Genomic DNA, 23,291 nt, shown 5'->3' with positions numbered 1-23,291 from the left:
TTTTTTTAATTTTTCTGTTTTGCTCACCAAGTCACAGTTTTCAATGTTACAGTATAGTTTGCAGATTTTGATGAAATTGCAGTTTTTTTAAAGTAAATTATAATAGTAACTTATAAGCCAAACTGGGAAAATTTGAAAATAAAGGGAAGTCATTCATAATTCCATTGGGACAATAAGCATAAAACAGGACCATCCTAGGCAAATTTGAGATGTAAAGTCACTGGGAGAAAACTTAGCCTGTATGGTTGCTAAAATGTAGAAGTTCTTTATCTACACCAGTGAGAAAATTCCCAGTGCTCCAAGTTTCTTACATATTTCTTAAAGCTTCTCCCCTAGGACACATTGGTAAGACCAACCAACCAATGATCCAGCAGATGAAGGGACAATGACTAGGACATTTCATAGCACTACCACATTGGAGTCTTCATATCCATAGTTGAGTGACCATATTCCTATTTTATATCCTGTTATCATTATTAATAGTGCTCCCTTTCAATCACAAAAAAAGGCCCTAAATTGGATGATAAATTTTATCTCCATCTGAACAAATGTGGGCATTTTGAACAAATGTGGCAATCCTGGTTGGAGCAGGAAGACAATATAAACTTTTCCCCCAGTTCCCAAATCTAGTTAAATAATGTAATAGGTACTCAAGTTCTGAAATATGGCATATAATAATAGCTTCCCAATGTGGCTGCTTTCCTGTGGAGTGGGTCTTACTGCTTTACTCTAGTACACAAAGTCATTTGCCTTGAAGCTATGGACTCCTTTGAATGAAGATGAGTCAGATAGTCCTTTGGGGCAGGAGAAGAGGATGTATATTATTGCATTGGAATTGATTCCATTTCCTGTGAATATGCTTTTCCCCAGAAATAGCCTTTGGTCCCCAATATTTATTTAAAAATACTTTCTAAGTTGACAGTGTATTGGCATCTTGGCACTAAAATTATGTTTGTGTTAAAATGTAAAGATGTCCCAAACTACCTATATATACATATCTTGTCAGTAACATGCAGAGTGGTATTCTTCCAGAAACTGGAAGTGATCAGAAAAGACTAAATTTGCACATTCATAGATTCATTCAACAATTAAATATTTATGAGTACCTGTTATATGCCAGGAAGTGCCCTAAGTACTTAGAACACAACAAAGAACAAAACGAACAGAAAATTATTGGGGAGATTTGGCACTTTCAGATAAGGTGGTCAAGGCAGTCCTTGTTTTAAGATGAAATCTGAGCAAAGACTTGAAGGAAGCAAGAGATTTCACTTTAATGAATGTTTTGGAGAAGAGAATTTCCAGAAGTGAGAGTAGGTAGAATAAAGGACCTGAGGAGAGGTTTTGTTTAACTCTTCAAAGAATTGTGGAGGTGGGCATGGCTGAAGCAGAGAGAGTAGGAGATGGGGCCAGACAACAAAGAAACAGAACCCAGATCAATCAGTCTTGAAGGCCATAGTAATTACTTTGACTTTAATTTGAAAGAAATGGGAAACCATTGGGCAGCTTTGTGTATCTCTGTGACATTATATGACTTACATTTTAGAAGGTGAACTTTGGCTGTTGTGGGTTGAAAATAGACTGTACAGATGCTGTTTGGAGCATATTGCAGAAAAATCTAGGAGGAAGGTAGTGGTGAGTCAGAAGAGGATGGTCAAAGTAGAGGTGGGAAGAGCCTGTGTATTTTATTAATATATGTACACAAACAATAGCTCCTAAGAGATGTGAAATATAAGAAGAAGTAAGAAGGAAAAAATCAGTGAAAATTCAGATGCATGTGTTTATTGTTTGTTTTACTGATGAATGTTGCCATCACTACATATAAAGAAGATGGTGGATCAATAGGATCTGGGGTAGAATATAAATTGGTTACATTTAAGGTATTTTGGGGCTTCCCTGATAGCTCAGTTGGTAAAGAATCCACCTTCAATGCAGGGAACCCTGGTTCACCTCCTGGGTCAGGAAGATCCACTGGAGAAGGGATAGGCTACCCACTCCAGTATTCTTGGGCTTCCCTTGTGGCTCAGCTGGTAAAGAATCCACCTGCAATATGGGAGACCAGAGTTCGATCCCTGGGTTCGGAAGATCCCTTGGAGAAGGGAACTGCTACCCATTCCAGTATTCTGGCCTGGAGAATTCCATGGACTGTATAGTCCGTGGGGTCAAAAGAGTTGGACACAACTGAGCGACTTTCACTTCACAAGGTATTTTTGGACATCACACGAATATGTCACATTGACAATTCCAATTCTAATTAAGAATGGGAGACAGAAATTAATGTCTTAGTTTTTTTAAAACATTTTAATTAATTTATTTTTAATTGAAGGATAATTGCTTTTCAATATTATATTAGTTTCTGTCACACATCAACATGAGTCAGCCGTAAGTATTATACACAAAGCTATGCTGTACACCAGAACATATAAAATCATGGGAGATGTTATCTGTACCTCTTCATGATCGTGTGGCTGCCTCAGCTACTGATTTCTTTCTCTCCTTCATAGCCACATTCTTTGAAAGTGTAGCTCATATTTATTTTCATTTCTTCACCACAGATCATACTCCTCAGCAGGCTATAGTCAGCCTTCTTTCTTTTCCCTAAAGTTAATCATCCTCAGTTGAAACAGATGGAGAAGGAAATGGCGACCCACTCCAGTGTTCTTGCCTGGAGAATCCCATGGGCGGGGGAACCTGGTGGGCTGCCGTCTATGGGGTCGCACAGAGTCGGACACGACTGAGGTGACTTAGCAGCAGCAGCAGCAGTTAAAACAGAACAGAACCATTATCACTCTACAAGTTCTTGGTTCTCATATTACTTGGTCCACTGTGCCATGGGATGGTGTTGAACACTTTCTCCTTCTTGAAATTGACTTTCCTTGATTCATGAGAAGATTCTTCCCGTGTTTCTCTCCTATCTCAATATTATTTTTCATTTTCCCTAAATGGGTGGTTTCTTTTGTTCATGCCTGAAAGGTTATGTTATCTCAAGTTCCACTCAGTTCAGTTCAGTTCAGTTCACTCACTCAGTCACATCTGACTCTTTGCAACCCCATGGACTGCAGCACGCCAGGCCTCCCTGTCCATCACCAACTTCTGGAGTTTACTCAAACTCATGTCCATTGAGTTGATGGTGCCATCCAACCATCTCATCCTCTGTCATCCCCTTCTCCTCCCGCTAGCCTTCAAATCATCTAAGTCATCAAGTTCTCCCTGAAAAATCTTTTCTTCCAGAGCTTCAACAATCACCAGATATGCTGATGACACTAAGCTATATCTCTAGTACAGGCCTTTGTCTTTAGGGCTTCCTGAGTAGCTCAACTGGCAAAGAATCCACCTGCAATGCAGGAGACCCTGGTTCAATTCCTGGGCTGGGGAGTTCCCCTGGAGGAACGCATGGCAACCCATGCAGTATTCTTGCCTGGAGGATCTCCATGGACAGAGGAGCCTGGTGGGCTACAGTCCATGGGGTCACAAAGAGCTGGACACGACTGAGTGGCTAAGCACAGCACAGACAGTGGATTCATTCAGACAGTTGTTTGCTGAGTGTCTCCAATGTGGTATCCCATAGATAGCTCAAAGTCAACATGATCTCTACTTTCATTCACCTTGAACATACAGACACACACACATGAGTATCCCTTGTCACTCTTAAAAGACATTTCCTTCCTAAGAAGTTCCTCAAGTCAGAAATCTTTAAGTTGTCCAACCCTTGTTTTCCCACCCACCTAATTGACTCTACCAATTCTAGGCTTTTAATATATTCCTTATCTCTCCCCCCTTTTTACCTTCTCATGTCCAGATTTCCTGATTCTTCTCTTAAATCAACCTGATGGGCATACCCACTTAATATTTCTGGAATTGTTACTTAAAAAGCTAGTGCTATATGCTAGTGAGCTAAGATGATAATGTGAATACAAAATTGTTTTGTTTGTTTGTTCGTTTTTTTATGACATTCCTTTAAATCCATGACTTTGCCAGTTTTGACCATTAGACATGAAGCCTCTGTTGTCCAAGAGGATGCATCAGAGCAGAATCAATGATCCATACCCTTCATTTTCAGTGTTCAAAAGCAGAAGTTCTGTTATAGAGAGATGCAATTTTTACAAGAATACTTCATGAGGGTTTTTTTGTTTTTTCTCTTTTTAGAAATGATAAATCCACTCTGAACCCAAAAAGAAAGAGAGATTTAGAGAAGGGAGCAAAAGAGTATGATTGTTATGTTGTCTGTAGTTTAAAATATGTCTGGAAAAATTAATTGTTTTTAAGCTTTTTTATTACTTTAACCCATAGTTGGAAGTATATTGTACATTGAAATTTAGTGTGTATGCACACACACATATACATATAAACACACATGCATGTCTGACTGCACACATACACATATGACTGATATAAACATATTAAGGGAAATAGTTATCCTTCCTTTTATGTCCCTATATTTTGATTTTTTTTCCTGTTACATTGCAAAAGGAAATGGAAACCCACTCCAGTATTCTTGCCTGGAAAATTTCGTGGACAGAGGAACCTTGTGGGCTAGAGTCCATGGGGTCACAAAGAGTTGGACATGACTGATATAAACATATTAAACTAAATTATATATAACTGATATAAGCATATTAGGGAAATATTTATCCTTCCATTCCATGTCCCTGTATTTTGCTTTATTTTTTCCTATTACATATCATTTTGTAAAAATTCTACCCTTGATATACTTCCCAACCCAGGGACTGAACCTGGGTCTCCTGCATTGTAGGCAGATGCTTTACCCTCTGAGCCACCAGGGAAGTTTAATGATCAGAGGCCTGCAGTTTAGAAAACACTGATAGTGTGAACTAGATGCATGTGTAGGTAAGTTAATGTTAACTTACAATCAAAAGGCAGTTAGTTAGCTTTTAAATCACCCTAATCATAAATCTACATTCCAAAGATTGCTGGTTAGCACCAAAACAACCTGATCAGGTTTTCGTGTTTCCTCAAGACTTTGTAGCAAGTATTTCAAAAGCTTTTTAAAAATGTACTAATAAATTGGCTAAGGGATATTAGAAACAACTTCTGTGTTAAAAGTAAATATTCTAAATATGTGGTGTTTACAAATATTGTACAGGCATGCCTGCTCTTGCATGAATGGAATTTGAAAAATTATAAAAACCTGGTAGGCCCAGTAATCAAATGTGTAATTATATATTGCATCTAGAAATTTATACTCCCTTGTCCTCACTAGAGAAAAGTTTTCCTGTGTGATCTACCTACAAATATATTGATCCTGCCACGGAATCATTTCTGCATTTGTCTCATAATAAACCTTTCATTCAAGTTGATTGTCCAGCGCTGAACATGGCAAAAATCAGAAAGAACTAAGCATGAAGAACAGGTTATATGACTGCCTTTGGACCCATGCTAAAAAATGTTTATATCTGTGGCAGATATCATGTTAGGCTTGTTCACATTATAAGAAAACACTTGGTAGTGGGAAGGACAGGGAACAAGAGCCTTTTCTGTCTCTAAATATCAGAGTAACCTGATATTACCAAAAGAGAATGACCTGAAAACTGTGAATGGTCAAGTTAGCTTATAGCAGTTTTGCAGTATAGATGTTAGTGTATGTTTGAGAATTGCTACAATTTGCTTATTTTTGCAACTCAAGTGTCCTCCATGTAGATAGTGGCCAATAAATACTCCAGATGAGTGGAAAGTTGAAAGCAAAAGAGACCTGTTTTCCACTTCCTTCTGGAACTCTGAAAGTGATAACTTCACAGAATTCCCAGGATCCGCATAACATAAGATGACAGGCAGCCTGGATGCTGAGGCAGAGAAGGCTTGAAGTCACCCCAAGCTTCCTGAGGTCTCAGACCCTATGGAAGAGGAAACCAAATTGCTAATCAATCTGAAAGTGTTAAAGTGGTTAGCTAAAACGGTCTTAAGGTCTGGTTACGGGACTCAAGATCAGAATTTCTGGAGCATGTTTTAAAATCTTCTTCAGCACTTCCTATGTGCTGTGCTAAGTCACTCAGTCATGTCCAACTCTTTGCAGCCCCATGGACTGTAGCCCACCAGGCTCCTCTGTTCATGGGATTTCCCAGGCAAGCATACTGGAGTCGGTTGCCATTTCCTTCTGCAGGGTCTCTTTCTGACCCAGGGATCAAACCCACGTCTCTTACATCTCCTGCATTGGCAGGCAGATTCTTTACCACTAGCGCCACCTGTGCATAAACGACTGTTAAGCGCTCTCTGAAGCATGGTTTCCTGAGTTAGATAGTGGCTTCCCTGGTGGCTCAGATGGTAAAGAATCTGCCTGCAATGCACGAGACCTGAGTTCAATCCTTGGGTTGGGAAGATCCCCTGGAGAAGGAAATGACAACCCACTCTAGTATTCTTGCCTGGAAAAGTCCATGCACAGAGGAGCCTGGTGCGCTACAGTCCTTGGGGTCACAAAGAGTTGGACATGACTGAGCGACTCACACAGTAGTGAGAGGAAGAATGTATACCTTTCAGTATTTCCATGAATTTCATTGGATAATATTATGGAGAAGGCATTTACTCATAGTTTATAATTATAGATATGTAAAGTTTAATTTGGGCTTCCCTGGTGGCTCAGAGGTTAAAGCGTCTGCCTGCAGTGCCGGAGACCTGGGTTTGATCCCTGGGTCGGGAAGATCCCCTGAAGAAGGAAATGGCAACCCACTCCAGTATTCTTGCCTGGAGAATCCCTTGGATGGAGGAGCCTGGTGGGCTATAGTCCACGGGGTCGCAAAGAGTTGGACACGACTGAGTGACTTAACTAACTAGCTAAAGTCTAATTTGGATTGATGTCAGAGAAATATCACTTTTGTCTCTTCTAAGAGATACACTGAAGGTTCAGTTATGAATTGAAGAAAAAAGAGAATTGATCTTTATTGAATGTCTCTGTGCCTCATACTAAGGTTTACATTTTGTAAATGTATCTTTTAATCAGCTCAATACCCGTGATCATTGTGTACACTTCTTAGACTCACATTATAGATGAGAAAAATGACACTAAACCATTTACCCAGTTGCAGGGCGCAGGCATGGTTTGGTTTATATTGAAAACTGAAGTCTGACTTTTTAGATAGAAAGACAAATATTGAAAGATCTCACTAATATGTGAAATCTGAAAAGAAAACAAAAACAAAACAAAACAAAAAACTTGTAGAAAGAGAGCAGATGAATGGTTTCCAGAGGCAGGGGAGTGGCGACATTGGGTGAAGGTCATCAGAAGGTGAAAATGTCTAGTTATGAGATAAAAAAGTTTGGAGTGATATAATATATAGCACTGTGACTACAGTTAACAGTCTTGTCTTGTATGTTTGAGAGTTGCTAAGAGAGTAGATCTTAAAAGTTCTCATCACAAGGAAAAATACATTTGTAACTATATGAAATGATGGTAGTTAACTAAACCTATTGTTGTAATAATTTTGCAATATTTATCAAATCCTTATGTTGGACTTCCCTGGTGGCTCAGACAGTAAAGCATCTGCCTACAATGCGGGAGACCTGGGTTCAATCCCTGGGTCGGGAAGATCTCCTGGAGAAGGAAATGGCAACCCACTCCAGTATCCTTGCCTGGAAAATCTCATGGACGGAGAAGCCTGGTAGGCCCCAGTTCATGGGGTTGCAAAGAGTCGAACACGACTGAGCGACTTCACTTTCACTTTATGTTGTATATATGTAACTTAAACTTACACAATGTGTACATTAATTATACATCAATAAAAGTAGAAAATATATATAAAAAACAAAAATGCTTGACTTTAAGAGCCATCCACCTTGCTCCCTCTCTGATGCTACTACTTTAGACACAGTTTGATACTATGTTACTATATGAAAATGAACCAGTAGACCTCCTGAAGAAAGAGAACAAGCCTTTTACATTGTTTTTAGTAACTTTCTGAAATGTACAAGAAATAATTTATAATATTGCTTTTCCAAGGAATGTTTAACAAAGATTTCAGAAATATTTTCAGATAAAAAACTATTTTAAATAAATAACATATTCTATGGCTGATTCATATCAATGTATGACAAAACCCACTGAAAAATAAAAAATTTAAAAAAAATTTAAAAATAAAAATAAATAAATAAATAACATAAATGTCTTCACAGGATAAAGAAGTGTATTTTCCGTTTTTACCCTTCTTTTAAAATAGCCTGGCAGCATTACATAGCATCAATATTTTTTCTTTGAATTAATGCTCAATCCATAGACATAATAAAGTAATTATGAGCTGGATGATGTCTATGGATTCAGCATTAATTGAAAAAATATATATTTATTTCTCAGACAGTAAAGAATCCACCTGCAGTGCAGGAGACCTGGGTTCAATCCCTGGGTTGGGAAGATCCCCTGGAGGGCATGGTCACCCACTCTGGTATGCTTGCCTGGAGAATGCCCACGGGCAGAGGAATCTGGTGGACTATAGTCCATGGGGTCACAAAGAGTCAGACACGGCTCAGCAACTAAGCACAGCACATAGGACACTAAATAAATTAGAAATATAAACCTTGGTTCTTTGTGATTGTTAAACATTGCTTTGCAAAGCTGGAAGTAGATTAATCTCTTTGGCTACTCAGAAGCCTTTTATGAATATCACAATGCATTGCGTAATGAATTTCTCTTTTTTGGTTTATATGTAATGGTTTAATGGAGGAAAATTGAGTGGTTAGCACTAATTTGGGTTATTTATGTCTCACAAGATGTTGCTACTAAGTGATCATATCACAACATCCAGTGAAGCCAGACCTTGGGCAAAATTGTCCTTTGAATATGATGAAGCTGTGGATAAAGGACACATGAAACATATATGTCACTTGGTACAGTGCTTACTGCTTAGTTAGTGCTCAGCTGGTATTCTTAGTGTTATCCTTATAGTAGTGCTGTTATTTCTGTTAGTGTTATTTTATTATTGCAAGGCACTAGAAGGAAATAATTCAATGGTACTCTATACATAAGAATTATGTTTTGTAGCTGTAGGTATCAACTTGGCTCATTGATGACAGTGGTGATAACAATAGCAGTCTACTATTTATAATTTGACATATGTTTATATTTATATACATCCTGTGTAATCCTTAGTGTGAATCTATAAGATGCTTCTTTATTAACACCATTTGGCAGAAGAAGGAATTGAGGCTCACAGAAATTAAGATATATGCCCAAGTTTATATAGCCTTTCAGATTCTGTTTCTAATTCTCTTCAAGGTCCATTTACTTTCCATTTCTCAAGCTGCCTCTGTTGTGCCAAACTCCTTTCAAATCCTTGGGATATTAGTCTCTAGGGAGGGAATTCATGAGGAGCAGCTCAGAGGCTTTGAAACTCAGCCGTTTGACCAAAAGATATTTCTATGGCCAGCACAAGAAGGGCTTCACCATTGCCCAACCATACTTAGTGAAAGTGGCTCAGTCCTGTCCAACTCTTTGCAGTCCCATGGACTATACAGTCCATGGAATTCTCCAGGCCAGAATACTGGAGTGGGGAGCCTTTCCCTTCTCCAGGGGATCGTCCCAACCCAGGGATTGAACCTGGGTGTCCTGCATTGCAGGTGGATTCTTTACCAGATGAGCCACAAGGGAAGCCCAAGAATACTGGAGTGGGTAGCCTCTTCTCCAGTGGATCTTCCTGACCCAGGAATCCAGCCAGTGTCTCCTGCATTTCAGGTGGATTCTTTACCAACTGAGCTATCAGCATACCAACCATACTTAAGCAACCATTTAATTCATTCTGAGGGTAATCTTCACCTGAGAGATTTATCTTATATTTTACTAGATTGTCTTCTGGTGCAGAGAAGCTTGCCTGTATCATTGGAAATACTTCCAGCATATTTTCACTGTTTAATAACCCTAACAAGAAAATTTTAGCATTTGTAGTAGAGATACATTTATTATCTATTGAGGAAGGTTTCTTAAAAATAAAATATTGACAAAAACAAATCAATAAAATGTTGAGGGGCTAAACCTTTATAATTCTTGTCAAACTCAGATGAAACAGTGCCTTTTACCTTTAGCCTTACATACATTTCATACATTTTTAGTGTAGTTAAATTGTTTTGTATTCAACATTTTATCATGAGATTCCTCCCATCTCCTAAATGGTTTTGGGAAAAAAATGCATACATTAAGGTTCAGTGTTTGTGCTTTAATATAAAATGTATTGACAAATGGACAGTGACATACATCTGTGATTAAAATATCATACACAATAGTTTCAGTATTCTAAAAAAACAAACCTACTGCTTCCTCTCTTTAAATCTCCTCTCCCCGTTTAAACAACTAATTTCTCACCATTAAATATGATCTCAGCTGTAAGTTTTATTTGTAGATGTTTATCATCAGAGTGAAAATGTTTCCCTCTATTTGTAATTTGCTAAGAGTTTTTATCATGAATGGATATTGTAGTTTGTCACATATCAATACTTATCAGTATTGATTGATGTAATCATATGATTGTTCTTCTTTAGCCTGTTGACATGGTAGATTGTGTTGATTGCCTTTTGAATGTTAACTTAGTATTTCATACCTAGAATAAATTCTACTCGGTCGTGGTATAATATTTTTCTACACAGATGAATTTGATTTATAATTTTTGAGACTTTTGCATTTATATGCATGGAATATGTTAGTCTGTCCTTTCCCCTTCATGCAATATTCTTATCTGATTTGGGTATCAGGTAATACTGATGTCATAATGATTTGGGACATGTTCCCTCTTCTATTTTCTAGGAAAAAATGTCAGAGAATTGGTCTTATTTCTTCATAAATATTTGGTAGAATTTACCAAAGAAACTATCCAGATCTTTCCTGGTGCTTTCCTCTTTGAAAACTTATTCATTTTTCATTCAATCTCTTTAGCAGGTATGAGCTTACTTATAGTATCCATTTCTCTTTACATAAGTTTGGTAGATTGTGTATTTCAAAGAACTGGTCTATTTCATCTAGTTTATCAAATTTGTGGAGTTGTTTTCAGTATTCTTTTATTTTCCTTTTGAGGTCAGGGTAACCAGTAGTAATGGGCTCTTTTTTCAATTTCTTTATTGGTGATTTATCTCTCTATTTTTTCTTGTTCAACCTGGCTAGAGGATTATCAATTATATTGATCTTTGCAAAGAACCTGTTTTGGTTTCACTGATTTTTTCTCTATCTTTGTTTTAAATTTCTGCTTTATTTTTATTGATTTATTTTCAAAGTTTTATTATACTTTTCCCTCTCTTATTTTAGTCTTAAATTACTCTTCTTTACTAGTCCCAAAGTGTAAGCTTAGGTTATTGATCTTTAGATCTTTCTTCATTTCTACTCATCAGTCAGTTCAGTCACTCAGTTGTGTCCAACTCTTCGCAACCCCATGGACTGCAGCACACCAGGCCTCCCTGTCCATCACCAACTCCTGGAAATTTACTCAAACTCATGTCCACTTAATCAGTGATGCCATCTAACCATTTCATCCACTGTCATCCCCTTCTCCTCCTGCCTTCAATATTTCGCAGCATCAGGGTCTTTCCCAATGAGTCAGTTCTTTGCATCAGGTGGCCAAAGTATTGGAGTTTCAGCTTCAGCATCAGTCCTTCCAATGAATATTCAGGATTGATTTCCTTTAGGATTGACCGATTGAATCTCCTTGCAGTTCAAGGACACTCAGGAGTCTTCTCCAACTCCATAGTTCAAAACCATCAATTCTTCAGTGCTCAGCTTTCTTTATAGTCCAACTCTCACATCCATACATGACTACTGGAAAAACCATAGCTTTGACTAGATGGACCTTTGTTTGAAAATTATACCTCTGCTTTTTAATATACTGTCTAGGTTGGTCATGGCTTTTCTTCCAAGGAGCAAGTGTCTTTTAATTTCATGACTGCAGTCACCATCTGCAGTGATTTTGGAGACCAAAAAGTAAAGTCTCTCACTGTTTCCGTTGTCTCCCCAGCTATTTGCCATGAAGTGATGGGATCAGACGCCATGATCTTTGTTTTTCGAATGTTGAGTTTTAAGCCAGCTTTTTCACTCTCCTCTTTCACATTCATCAAAAGGCTCTTTTGTTCTTCTTTACTTTCTGCTATATGCATTCAATTATGTACATTTCCCTCTAAACATTATTTTCACAGCATTTTGATAACTTACATTTGAATTTTTGTTTAAATTTAAAATATTTTAAAATTAGTATTTTTCTTCCACTTTGGCTCAAGTGTTACTTGAAAGATTGTTACTTTATTTCCAAATACTTTAATATTTTTCAGCTTTCTGTTATTGATTTCTGGTTTATCACATTGTTGAGAATTGTGCTTTACATGATTTCTGTCATTTTAAACTATGGAGTTGTTTTTTTTTTTTTTGACCCAGAATGAGATCTATATTGGTGGATATTACATAGGAACTTGAATGTGTATTCTGCTGGTGTTGAAAGAAATATTCTGTAAATGTCAGTGAGGTCAAGCTGATTAATAGTACTGTTCAGGTCAGCTATATCTTTACTGATTTTCTGACAGCTTGCTCTATCATTTGCTTAAAGAGGAGTACTGAAGACTCAAACTATAATAGTGGATTTCATCTCCTTTTCAGTTCTACCAATTTGGGGCTCATATATTATGTCACTCTGTTGCTTAGGGCATACACATTAAGGATTGTTATGTGTGTGCACTTAATTGCTCAGTTGTGTCCTACTCTTTATGACCCCCTAGATTCTACATGGAATTTTCCAGGCAAGAAAACTGGAGTGGGTTGCCATTTACTATACCAGAGGATCTTCCCAACCTGGGGACTGAACCCACATCTCCTGCCCCTCCTGCATTGGCAGGTAGATTCCTCACCACTGCACTACCTAGGAAGGTCTCCTTGGAAATTTTTCCCTTTTATTAAAGTGTAATTCTCCACTTAAACCTTAGAATTTTCTTTGTTCTGCTGTTGCTTTCTTTGGAATTAATATAGCTACTCTGACATTCTTAAGATCTTTCATTTAGTGTTAAAATGGTATCTTTCTTCTGAGTCTTTATATGCAACCTATTTGATCATTTATATTTAAAATGTGTCTCTTGTAAACAATGTATAGTTAAGGGTCTTCTTTTTGTTTTTGTTTTTTTTAAATCCAATCTGACAGTCTCTACCTTTTAATATGTGTATTTAGGCCATACACATTTAAAGTTTTTATTGGTATAGTTGGATTACAATCTGCCATATTTGCAACTATTTTCTGTGTGTAACATTTGTTTTTTAATTTTTTTCTCCATTTTTGTCTTCTCTGGGTATAATTTAACATTTTATATGATTTGAGTTTATCTCCCCTCTTAGCATATTAATTGTACTTCTTTTAAATGTTTTGAGTCTTGCTTTAGAATTTTGAATATACATTTTTACCAGATTATATCCACCTTCAATGACCCTAGTTACTCTGTCCTCTTCTATAGTATATATATCTTACAATATCATATTATAGTATTTCCAAATCCTCCCTTATAGCATCACAGTTATTAATTTTACTTATCCCTATGCTATAATCATTCAGCATCTCATTACTATTATTACTTTAAGCACTTATTATTGTATAAATTAAGAAAAAGAAAATATTTAGTTTTACATTATATTATTCCTTATTTAATAATCTTCCTTTCTTTGTGTAGATCTAAGTTGTGCCCCTATATATATATCCCTTCTTGCAAAAGAACTCCCTTAACATTTCTTGCAGAATATGTTTTTTTTTTTTTTGCCTGAGAAAAATGTTTATTTCTTTGGCACTTTTGAGGGCTAATTTTTCCTGGATATAGAATTCTACACACCACTGCATATAAGAACAAGGATTTACTGTACAGCACAAAGAACTATATTCAATATCTTAGAATAACCCATGATGGGAAAGAATCTGAAGCTGTACACTTGAAACTAATACAATATTACAGATAAACTATAATTATATTTATATGAATTTAAATTTAACTATGAAGTGAAGTGAAGTCACTCAGTAGTGTCCAACTCTTTGCGACCCCATGGACAGTAGCATATCACGCTGCTCTGCCCATGGGATTCTCCAGGCAAGAATACTGGAGTGGGTTGACATTTATATAAATTTAATATTTATAACAAGGTTAAACTCAAAATCATTCAAGCCAGGCTTCAGCAGTACATGAACCAAGAACTTCCAGATGTACAATCTGGATTTAGAAAAGACAGAAGAACCAAGAACAAATTACCAATATCCACTGGATCATAGAAAAAGAAGGGAATTCAGGAAAAACATCTACCTGTTCTTCACTGACTACATAAAAGCCTTTGTGTGGATCACAACAAACTCTGGAAAATGCTTAGAGATGGGAATACCAGACCACTTACCTACCTCCTGAGAAATCTTTATGCAGGTCAAGAAGAAACAGTTAGAACTGGACATGGAACAACAGACTGGTTCCAAATCAGGAAAGGTGTACATCAAGGCTGTATATTGTCATCATGCTTGTTTAACTTATATGCAGAGTACGTCATGCGAAATGCCAGTCTGGATGAAGCTCAAGCTGGAATCAAGATTGCCAGGAGAAATATCAATAACTTCAGATACGCAGATGATTCCACCCTAATGGCAGCAAGCCAAGAAAAACCTGGCTTAAAATTCAACATTCAAAAGCCTAAGATCATGACATCCTGTCCTATCACTCCATGGCAAATAGATGGGGAAGCAATGGAAACAGTGAGAGACTTTTTCGGCTCCAAAACCACTGCGGATGGTGACTGCAGCCATGAAATTAAAAGACACTCGCTCCTTGGAAGAACGCCTACCATCCAGGCATAATTATTATTGTTTGTTGTTCAGTCGCTCAGTCGTGTCTGACTCTTGTGACCTCATAGACTGCAGCACACCAGGCTTTCCTGCCCTTTACCACTTCCTGGAGTTTGCTCAAACTCGTGTCCATTGAGTCAGTGATGCCATCGAACCATCTCATCTGCTGTTTCCCCTTCTCAATTGGGACTCAGTTATTGTCTTTCAGTTGTCGCCTTCTCAATTGTCTCCTACTCTCAGTCTTTTCCAGCATCAGGGTTTTTTCCCAATGAGTCGGCTCTTTGCATCAGGTGGCCAAAGTATTGGCGCTTCAGCCTCAACATCAGTACTTCCAATAAATATTCAGTGTTGATTTCCTTGATGGTTGACTGGTTTGATCTCCTTGTCACCCAAGGGACTCTCAAGAGCATTTTCCAGCACCACAATTTGAAAGCATCAATTGACTGAAACTTTTTATGGAAATGCAAAGGAAAAGTGGAAACTCATGAGACAGGCTGGGACCTGGGACATAGGACCCTTTACTGCAGGGCCTGCACCTGTTCAAGCATCTTTTCAAGCAACAAAATACAAAGAAACTCTAAGGTATAAAAATAACTGCCTACATGTGCAGCTGGAGCAAATTATGCACAAGATACAACAAAGACCAAAAACCCAACTGCCACTTCTGAAAAGCTGGGAGCAAAAGCAGTATACTCTGCATGCCCCCTGCACACAAACACCACTAAAGGGGTGACAGACCACCTAAGCCACCCCTCCAGCCCAATCCCTGGACGTATTCCTACCCTCACCCCATGTAAGGAAGCAGTTCTTCCCCTCTCAGGGAGCAAGTGAGCAAGGGAACCTGGTTCTTGTTGTCACTCCCCCCTGCTGCAGCAGGGGCCCCAATAAACCCTTGTCTGAATTTCTTACTGGCCACTTATCAATTTCTATTGATTATGGAGACCAAGAAGCCTGATTGGTAACACTTGGAGTAATAAGTGCTGCTGGTATGAAGGAACATTTAAATAGAAGTGCAGAAAGAACTAGAAAACAAAAGAGAAAGGAACAAGTCCCTTCATCTTTATCATCTCCCTCTAACACCATTTATAAGCAGAACCTAGTAGGGAACAACCTGGACACGTATGCTTCACCAAGAATCCTATAAAGGAGGGTGGTTTGGAACTTAAATATTATAGCTTAATAACGTTTAGACCCTTACATTGAGCATTCAGCTCTTTCTCCACTCAAAGTGTCCCCCTAGAAATTTCCATAAATAAACAGATAACATATTTTATGAGCTACTGTATGACATCCACATCTCTTCCTTTCTTGTTCTAACTCTTTCCCAAACATTTGACATTGAAAATAGGAAACAGTGGCTTCCCAAATGTTTCTGCTCCTGGAGCTGTTCCCTGGCACTGGTGTTACTTCTTACTAAAAGCTCCCATGAAATTTCAAGTGTACTGATACTACACAGTGCTAATACTATTTAGCTGTGCTAGAGATAATTCCCATCCACTCAATTCTCATTGTCTATCCCCACTAGACTAATAACTTTGTCTTATTTAGGACTCACAGATCCAAGCACAGAAAACTAGTCTTGCTAAGTCAAGCAAAGAGGAATGTGTTAGAAGGACATGGAAAACCCAGGAACTGGGACAGTACTTGGATCTGGGTAGAGTCTCTTCAGAGCACTAATGGGAAATGAGTCAACTTATAGTATTTATAAATACATTTCAGTCTTTGTGTTACACAAATCAAGATCCAGATTTCAGGTGGAGAGAATCTGATTGGCTTATCTGCTTAAAGTGCCGACATTTTGGCCGTGGAGAACAGGACACCTTGAATGACAGCTATGCTAAGTAATATGCAATGGAGGAGGTGTAGTTAGTTTCCTTAAGGAACGTCAGGATATTCCTTTCACAAGTAAAGGGGATAGAATCTTACCTGTTCTTATCCGACAAAAATAACTTAACCCTTTTTTATTACACACTTTGTCATGATTATCCAAAGGAAAGCAAATGTATGCGTCTCATACTGCTCATATCCTTTGTAAATCACTTCTCATATCCTTTCCTATGTCCTTTTGCCTAGGACTCAGTCCCCTCTCTTAGACACATAAGGTGTGTTTAGTCTGGTATCATCCACACTCACACCTTCTGCACTCCTACAACCGAAGATCCATCTCTTCTAATCATCCACTCCAAGTTTTGTCTTCACCCATTTAAAATAAAAATATTTTAAGGTAGAAATTTGCTTCTTCTTTTTCTTTTTTGATTGTTCTATGTGCTCACTCAGTCATGTCCAACTCTTTGTGGTCCCATGGACTGTAGCCCATGGGTCCCTCTGTCCATGGGATTTTTCCAGGTAAGAATACTGGAATGGGTTGCCATTCCCTTCTCTAGCAGATCTTCCTGACCCAGGAATCCAACCCATTTCTTTTTTCTTTTTTTTGGATTAAGGCCAACACCATAGTCAGCCAAAGACCTACTTTAAGCGTACTTTCAAAAGCATCCTGGAAAATAACACTGAAAATTTTCACTTGAATTGAGACAGCCACTCATGGATCAGCACCATGGATTTTTTTTTTTTTTTTTAACATCTGCCACTTTATTTATTTAATTTTTTTATTTGCAGGAGGAGTTGAAACAAATTTTAAGGGTATTTTGATTTTTTTCCCCCCTAAACAGGAATCATTCAAGTAAAACCAACTTAACTATAGAAATGTAACAAAGTAAGGAGGAAAGTAGCATAACAACTCAAGAGGCAAAATTTGAGGGGGAAGAGATGGGTGCACTCTCTCAGTTCACCTGCTCAGGACCACCTCCCCAGAAGGCAGGCACAAGCACCCATTTTAAGAGGATGTTTTGCCCACAAATATCTGAGAATATTTCAACTTAAAGCTTAAAGTTAAAAGGAAAGGCAAAAAACAAAACAAAATACCCCACAAACCCCCCAGCCATAACCACCTTCCTTAATCAATCATAGGACTTTCTTTTCATTTTATAAATAATATTAATAAAAATATTGAAAAGAATTATTTTCTCATCTTATATCTGTAAAGATAATAGAAGTCAGAGCTTTTTTAGAAAACAAACTTGGATTTTGCTAACATGCAAGTAAAGAAAAAAGAAGTGCTGGTGAGTCAGTGATACTTGAATGGATGATGAAAGTGTGTTTCAAAAGTTAGTGTCATTATTTTATAAACTAACAAGAATGTTACAGGCCCAGTGGCTTTCATATACATTACCCCACTGATTGCCAGAGGAGATTTTTTTCTCTAATCTGACTGATAGATTTTTTTCTCTAATCTGACTGATAGGAGAAGCATTCGTTTTTTCCTTTCCTTTTCCTGGGATTCATCCTAAAGCCTTATGATCACTTGAGTGTATGATCATTTAGAAATTTCTAATTTTAAAATGTTTTCCTTTCTGAAGCATTCAGAGCCAAATGACATATGTGTCTTTGATTAGGGAAGGAACTTCCATCAATCTCAGTTTAATCCATAGGTACATATCAAGTGTCTATAATAGTCAGGTTCTATGATGGACACTAGGAAACAAGTGATGCATAAGACAGTCATTCTCCACCCTTTCAGAACTTAGAGATAGGGAAAGAAACATATATTTGACAAATTTAGTTTTCTGGATCCTAGGATTACCAGATTTACTGAATAAAAATACAGGAATTAAAGTTCAGTTTCAGATAAAAATATTTTTAATATAAGTATATTCTTTGTAATATATATTACATCTTATAGTTTCAAAATTGCTATTCACTGGAAATTCAGATTTTTATGTGATCCTGTGTTTTATCTGGAAACTCTCAATAGACGGTACAACAAAGGAAGTATATTTGGAGGTGTGTATTTTTTTAACAAGGATTGGTCCCTAGATCAATTAAATAATGATACTATCAATTATATTAAGTAACAATATTAACAGGTGGGGGAAGAAGAGGGTGGGATGAACTGATAGAGTAGCACTGAAACATGTACATTACCATATGTAAAATGGCTAGCTACCGGAAGTTGTTGTATAGCCCAGGGAACTCAACCTGGTGCTCTGCAACAAGTAGAAGGGTGGGATGGGGCAGGAGAGGTAGGTTCAAGTGTACATATATGTAAGTATATATATGCTTATGCCTGATTCACATTGTAAGGTAGAAACCAACAGAACATCCAATTAAAAATAAATTAAAAAGATAATAACAATAATGAGGCAATCTAAAGAAGAGATATATAATGCATCTCCATGAGACTTTTTCTCTAGGTTCATATTGCAAGAAATGATTCAATGGCATGATACAAAGGACTTCCCAGGTGGAGCTAGTGCTAAAGAATCTGCTTGCCAGTGCAAGAGATGTAAGAGATGCAGGTTCAATCCCTGGGTTGGGAAGATCCCCTGTAGGAGGGCATAGCAACCCAATCCATATTCTTGCCTGGAGAATCCCATGGACAGAGGAGCCTGGTGGACTATGGTCCATAGGGTTCCAAAGAGTCAGACACGGCTGAAGTGACTTAGCATGCATGCATACATAATGCAAAATATTATTTCTACATTTGGAGAAAAATCCCATTTCCTGAAAAGGACAGTATTCTCTGCCTTAGGGATTCCATGTGGCACATGCTGTGTTATTATCTGTGAACATTGCTGGGACTAATCATAAAATCACTGCTCCCAGCAGAAGTGCAGACCATGGTGAATTTTGGAATTGCCATGTCTATCCATGCTTTTCAATCGATACAGAAAATTCTGAATGTGAGACATTAAAAACTGGTGTATAAATGATCAGAAGTGTAGTCAAGTGGAAAGATTAAGGTCAAGGGGCAACTTGGGTGACAATTCCAGTTCTTTTACAAAAAGCGCCTGTCCATTATAGGTCTATGTAAGTGTTCCATTGCTGCATTGTGCTTCTAATAGACTGCTGAAAACTGTTGACCCTTAATTTGGGCATCTCTGTCTTTCTATTTCTTCACCTATGATCTGACCAAAATGTATGAAGATTTATAGCTGTGACCTCCCATTAACAAGGTAGAAGGTCTAATTCTGCTGGTCTATGGGAACTTCCTAGTTTTACTTATAGTTAATAATGATTACATCTGACATTTCTTTAGTATTACACTTGAGTGTGTTTCCAAGCTAAATCTCTACCTTCATGCATTATTTTAATCTTTGCAACAACTTGAAGAGACAGAAACTTCATTAATAATCTCCATTTTACAGATTAAATAACTGGGGCTCAGAGTACTTTTTTTTTCCAAGTTCAGTGTCTGATAAATGATGAATATGGGAGTAAAACCAAGGCAGTCTGATTCCAGACCATGTATTCTGATCACTAATGAATTCAGTGTCCAAATGGTTATAGCTATCAGTCTTTGTATACATTAAGTACTTTCTATGCAGTATCTTATTTAATCCTTACAAGAACCTTATTGAGAACACTAGCTTAAGGAAATCAAGTAACTTGCCAAGTCATAAAGTAAGGAAGTAGTGGTCTTGATTCACCCCTAAATCTTCTAATTCCTAAATCATGGTCATAATGACTACTAATACTGACTGTTTCATTGTATATGAGAAGACGCTGCCGCTTCTAGAAATTAAGAAGCTGACCTAAATTTGCACAGCTAGTTAGTAACAGGAATAGGACAAATAAATACACTGTCTCTTGATTCCTGATCCAATGAACTTTCGACTATTCCTCTGCCAGCTTTCTCATTTCATTGCTCTGAGCTGATGTTCATTAGTTATGAAATTTAGAGATATATTTTCTCCAAATCACACTTTGCTGATCAAACATAAGAATGCTGACTTCCTCGTATAAATCATAATTTGCATCATAGTCCTCTAGCTAGCAGACAATAATACCTAGCACCTCTGCCTGATCTTGTCAGTTCATAAATTATAGTCTGGTAAATTTCTTAAAAGGTTGGGTATTTTTAAAACATTGTAGGTATACAGAGTCAACACTTACAATTTTAAATAAATCACCTCATCTGTTAGCTGTAATAAAATTTGTATTTGTGACAGTCCTCAGACATTAAAGATACCGGACATCTTTAGATTCCATTTATACTCATGATTTTTGTTATGGGCAAATTTACTTAAATGAGGATGTCATAAAACAGGTACTGCATAATGTTAGTTATTCTGCTAAAAAGGGGGTTCAGGACCAAATTCATTGGAAAGCATAGTATAATATAGCTGTTGTTACATTTACGGGTTTAAGGTAATTCCTGTCAAAATCACAGGCAGGTTTTATGTAGATGTAGACAAGATTGTTCTAAAATTTCTATGGAAAACCATGGGACCTAGAATAGCTAAAACAATTTTGAAATAGAAAAATAAAGTAGGAGGAATCTTTCTAGATTATAGCTGTAATGGTCAACACAAAATGGTATTGGCAGAACAGACACACAAACCAAGGGGACAGGGGGCAGGGCTAGAAAGAGATACATGCAAATATGCTCAACTAATTCTTCTTGTTTGTTTGGTTTCACTTTTTTCTTAAGTAGTAGATTTATTGTGGAGAAGGCAATGGCACCCCACTCCAGTACTCTTGCCTGGAAAATTTCATGGACGGAGGAGCCAGGTAGGCTACAGTCCATAGGGTCGCTAAGAGTCGGACACAGCTGAGCAACTTCACTTTCACTTTTCACTTTCCTGCATTGGAGAAGGAAATGGCAACCCACTCCAGTGTTCTTGCCTGGAGAATCCCAGGGATTGGGGAGCCTGGTAGGCTGCCATCTGTGGGGTTGCACAGAGTAGACATGACTGAAGTGACTTAGCAGTAGCAGTAGATTTATTGAGACATAATTTGTATACCATAAAATTCACCCTTTTAAATGGAAAAAAGCTGTTTTTAGAATATTCACATAATTGTATAACCACCATCACTATCTACTTTAGAACAATTTCATCACCCCCAAAAGAAACTCAATGTCCACTGGCAATAACTCTTTACTTCCTCTTTTCTTCAATCCCTGAAAACCCTCAACTATTTTCTGTCTCTATAAATGTGCTTATTCTGAACATTTCATATAAAAGAAATCAGTCTGGTATTCTGTGATTAGCTTTTTTCAATTAGCATAATGTTTTCAAGGTTTATCCATCTTATAACATATATAAAAATTTTACTCCATTTTATTGCCAAATAATATACCATATATACCATACTTTATTTATCCATTCATTATTTGGGACTGCTTCTGTTTCTTGGTATTCTAGTACTCTTGCTCTAGCTTTATTTATTTATTTAATTTTTTACAGCTATGTGGACAATGCTATTCTGAATATTTTGTGTGCAAGTTTTTATGTGAATATATGTGTTTCACTTCTCTTGGGTAACTAACTATGAGTAGAATTGTCAGGTTATATGGTAATTGTATGTTTAATATTTTGAGAAACTGCCAAACTGTTTCCCAAAGACGCTGCATTATTTTATAATCCTATCAACAATGAATGAAGGTTTCAATTTCTCCACATGCTTATTAGCATTTGTTATTATCTGTCTTTTAAAAATTTTAGCCATTTTAGTATATGTGAAGTAATATCTCACTGTAATTTTGATTTGCATTGTTCCAATGACTCATGGTTTGGAGCAATTTTTTTGGTGTGCTTATTTGTCATGTGTATATTGTCATTGAGGACATTTGTTTTCTAATCCTTTGCTCATTTTAAAAACTGGGTTATTTATCTTCTTGTTGAATTAGTAAAGTTCTTTCTCATATTACCTTTAAATTTTATTTTTATTGAGGTAGAGTTGATATACACCAGGGTTTGATCTTTGGGTTGAGAGATCTCCTGGAAAAGGAAATGGGAACCCACTCCAGTATTCTTGCCCGGAGAATTCCATGGACAGAGGAGCCTGATGGGCTACAATCCGTGGGGTTGCAAAGAATCAGACAAGACTGATTAACTAACACCTAGTTGAGGTACAATATTATATATAGTTGTTAGTGTTATTTATATAGTCTACATACAAATCCCTTATCAGATATATGCTTTTCAAGCACACTTTCCATTCTGTGGGTTGTTTTTTCACTTTTTGATGATATCCTTTGAAGTAGAAATTTTAATGTTGGTGAAACCCAACTTATCTACCTTTTCTTTTGTCACTTATGCTTTTAGTATCATGTATAAATGCTAATCAAAGATTAGAAAGACTTATTCCTATTATTTCTTCTTAGATTTTATAGTTTTAACTCATATTTAGGTTTATGATGTATTTTGAATTAATTTTTTACATATTTGAAATATCTCCTACAGAGAAAGCAGTCTGGTTTCTTTATTTTTTTTCCTTTAATCTTACATGTAGATATTCACCACCTTTTCATTTTGTTTTACAAAGGTGCTAAAGCAATTCAGTTGAGGAAGAATAGATTTTTTTCAACACATGATACTAAATCTGGCTGAAACAATTGGATGTCCACAAGCAAAAATTGAACTGTAACCTAAACTTTACATTATATGTAAAATTTAACTCCCAGAGATCATGGAATTATATACTAAATGTAAAATTACAATAGTGCAGAAAATTCTTTTTAAAAAC

Source organism: Muntiacus reevesi, chromosome 9 (assembly GCF_963930625.1).
Source record: "Muntiacus reevesi chromosome 9, mMunRee1.1, whole genome shotgun sequence".
NCBI lineage: Eukaryota > Metazoa > Chordata > Mammalia > Artiodactyla > Cervidae > Muntiacus > Muntiacus reevesi.
This window is presented reverse-complemented; position numbering follows the sequence as displayed.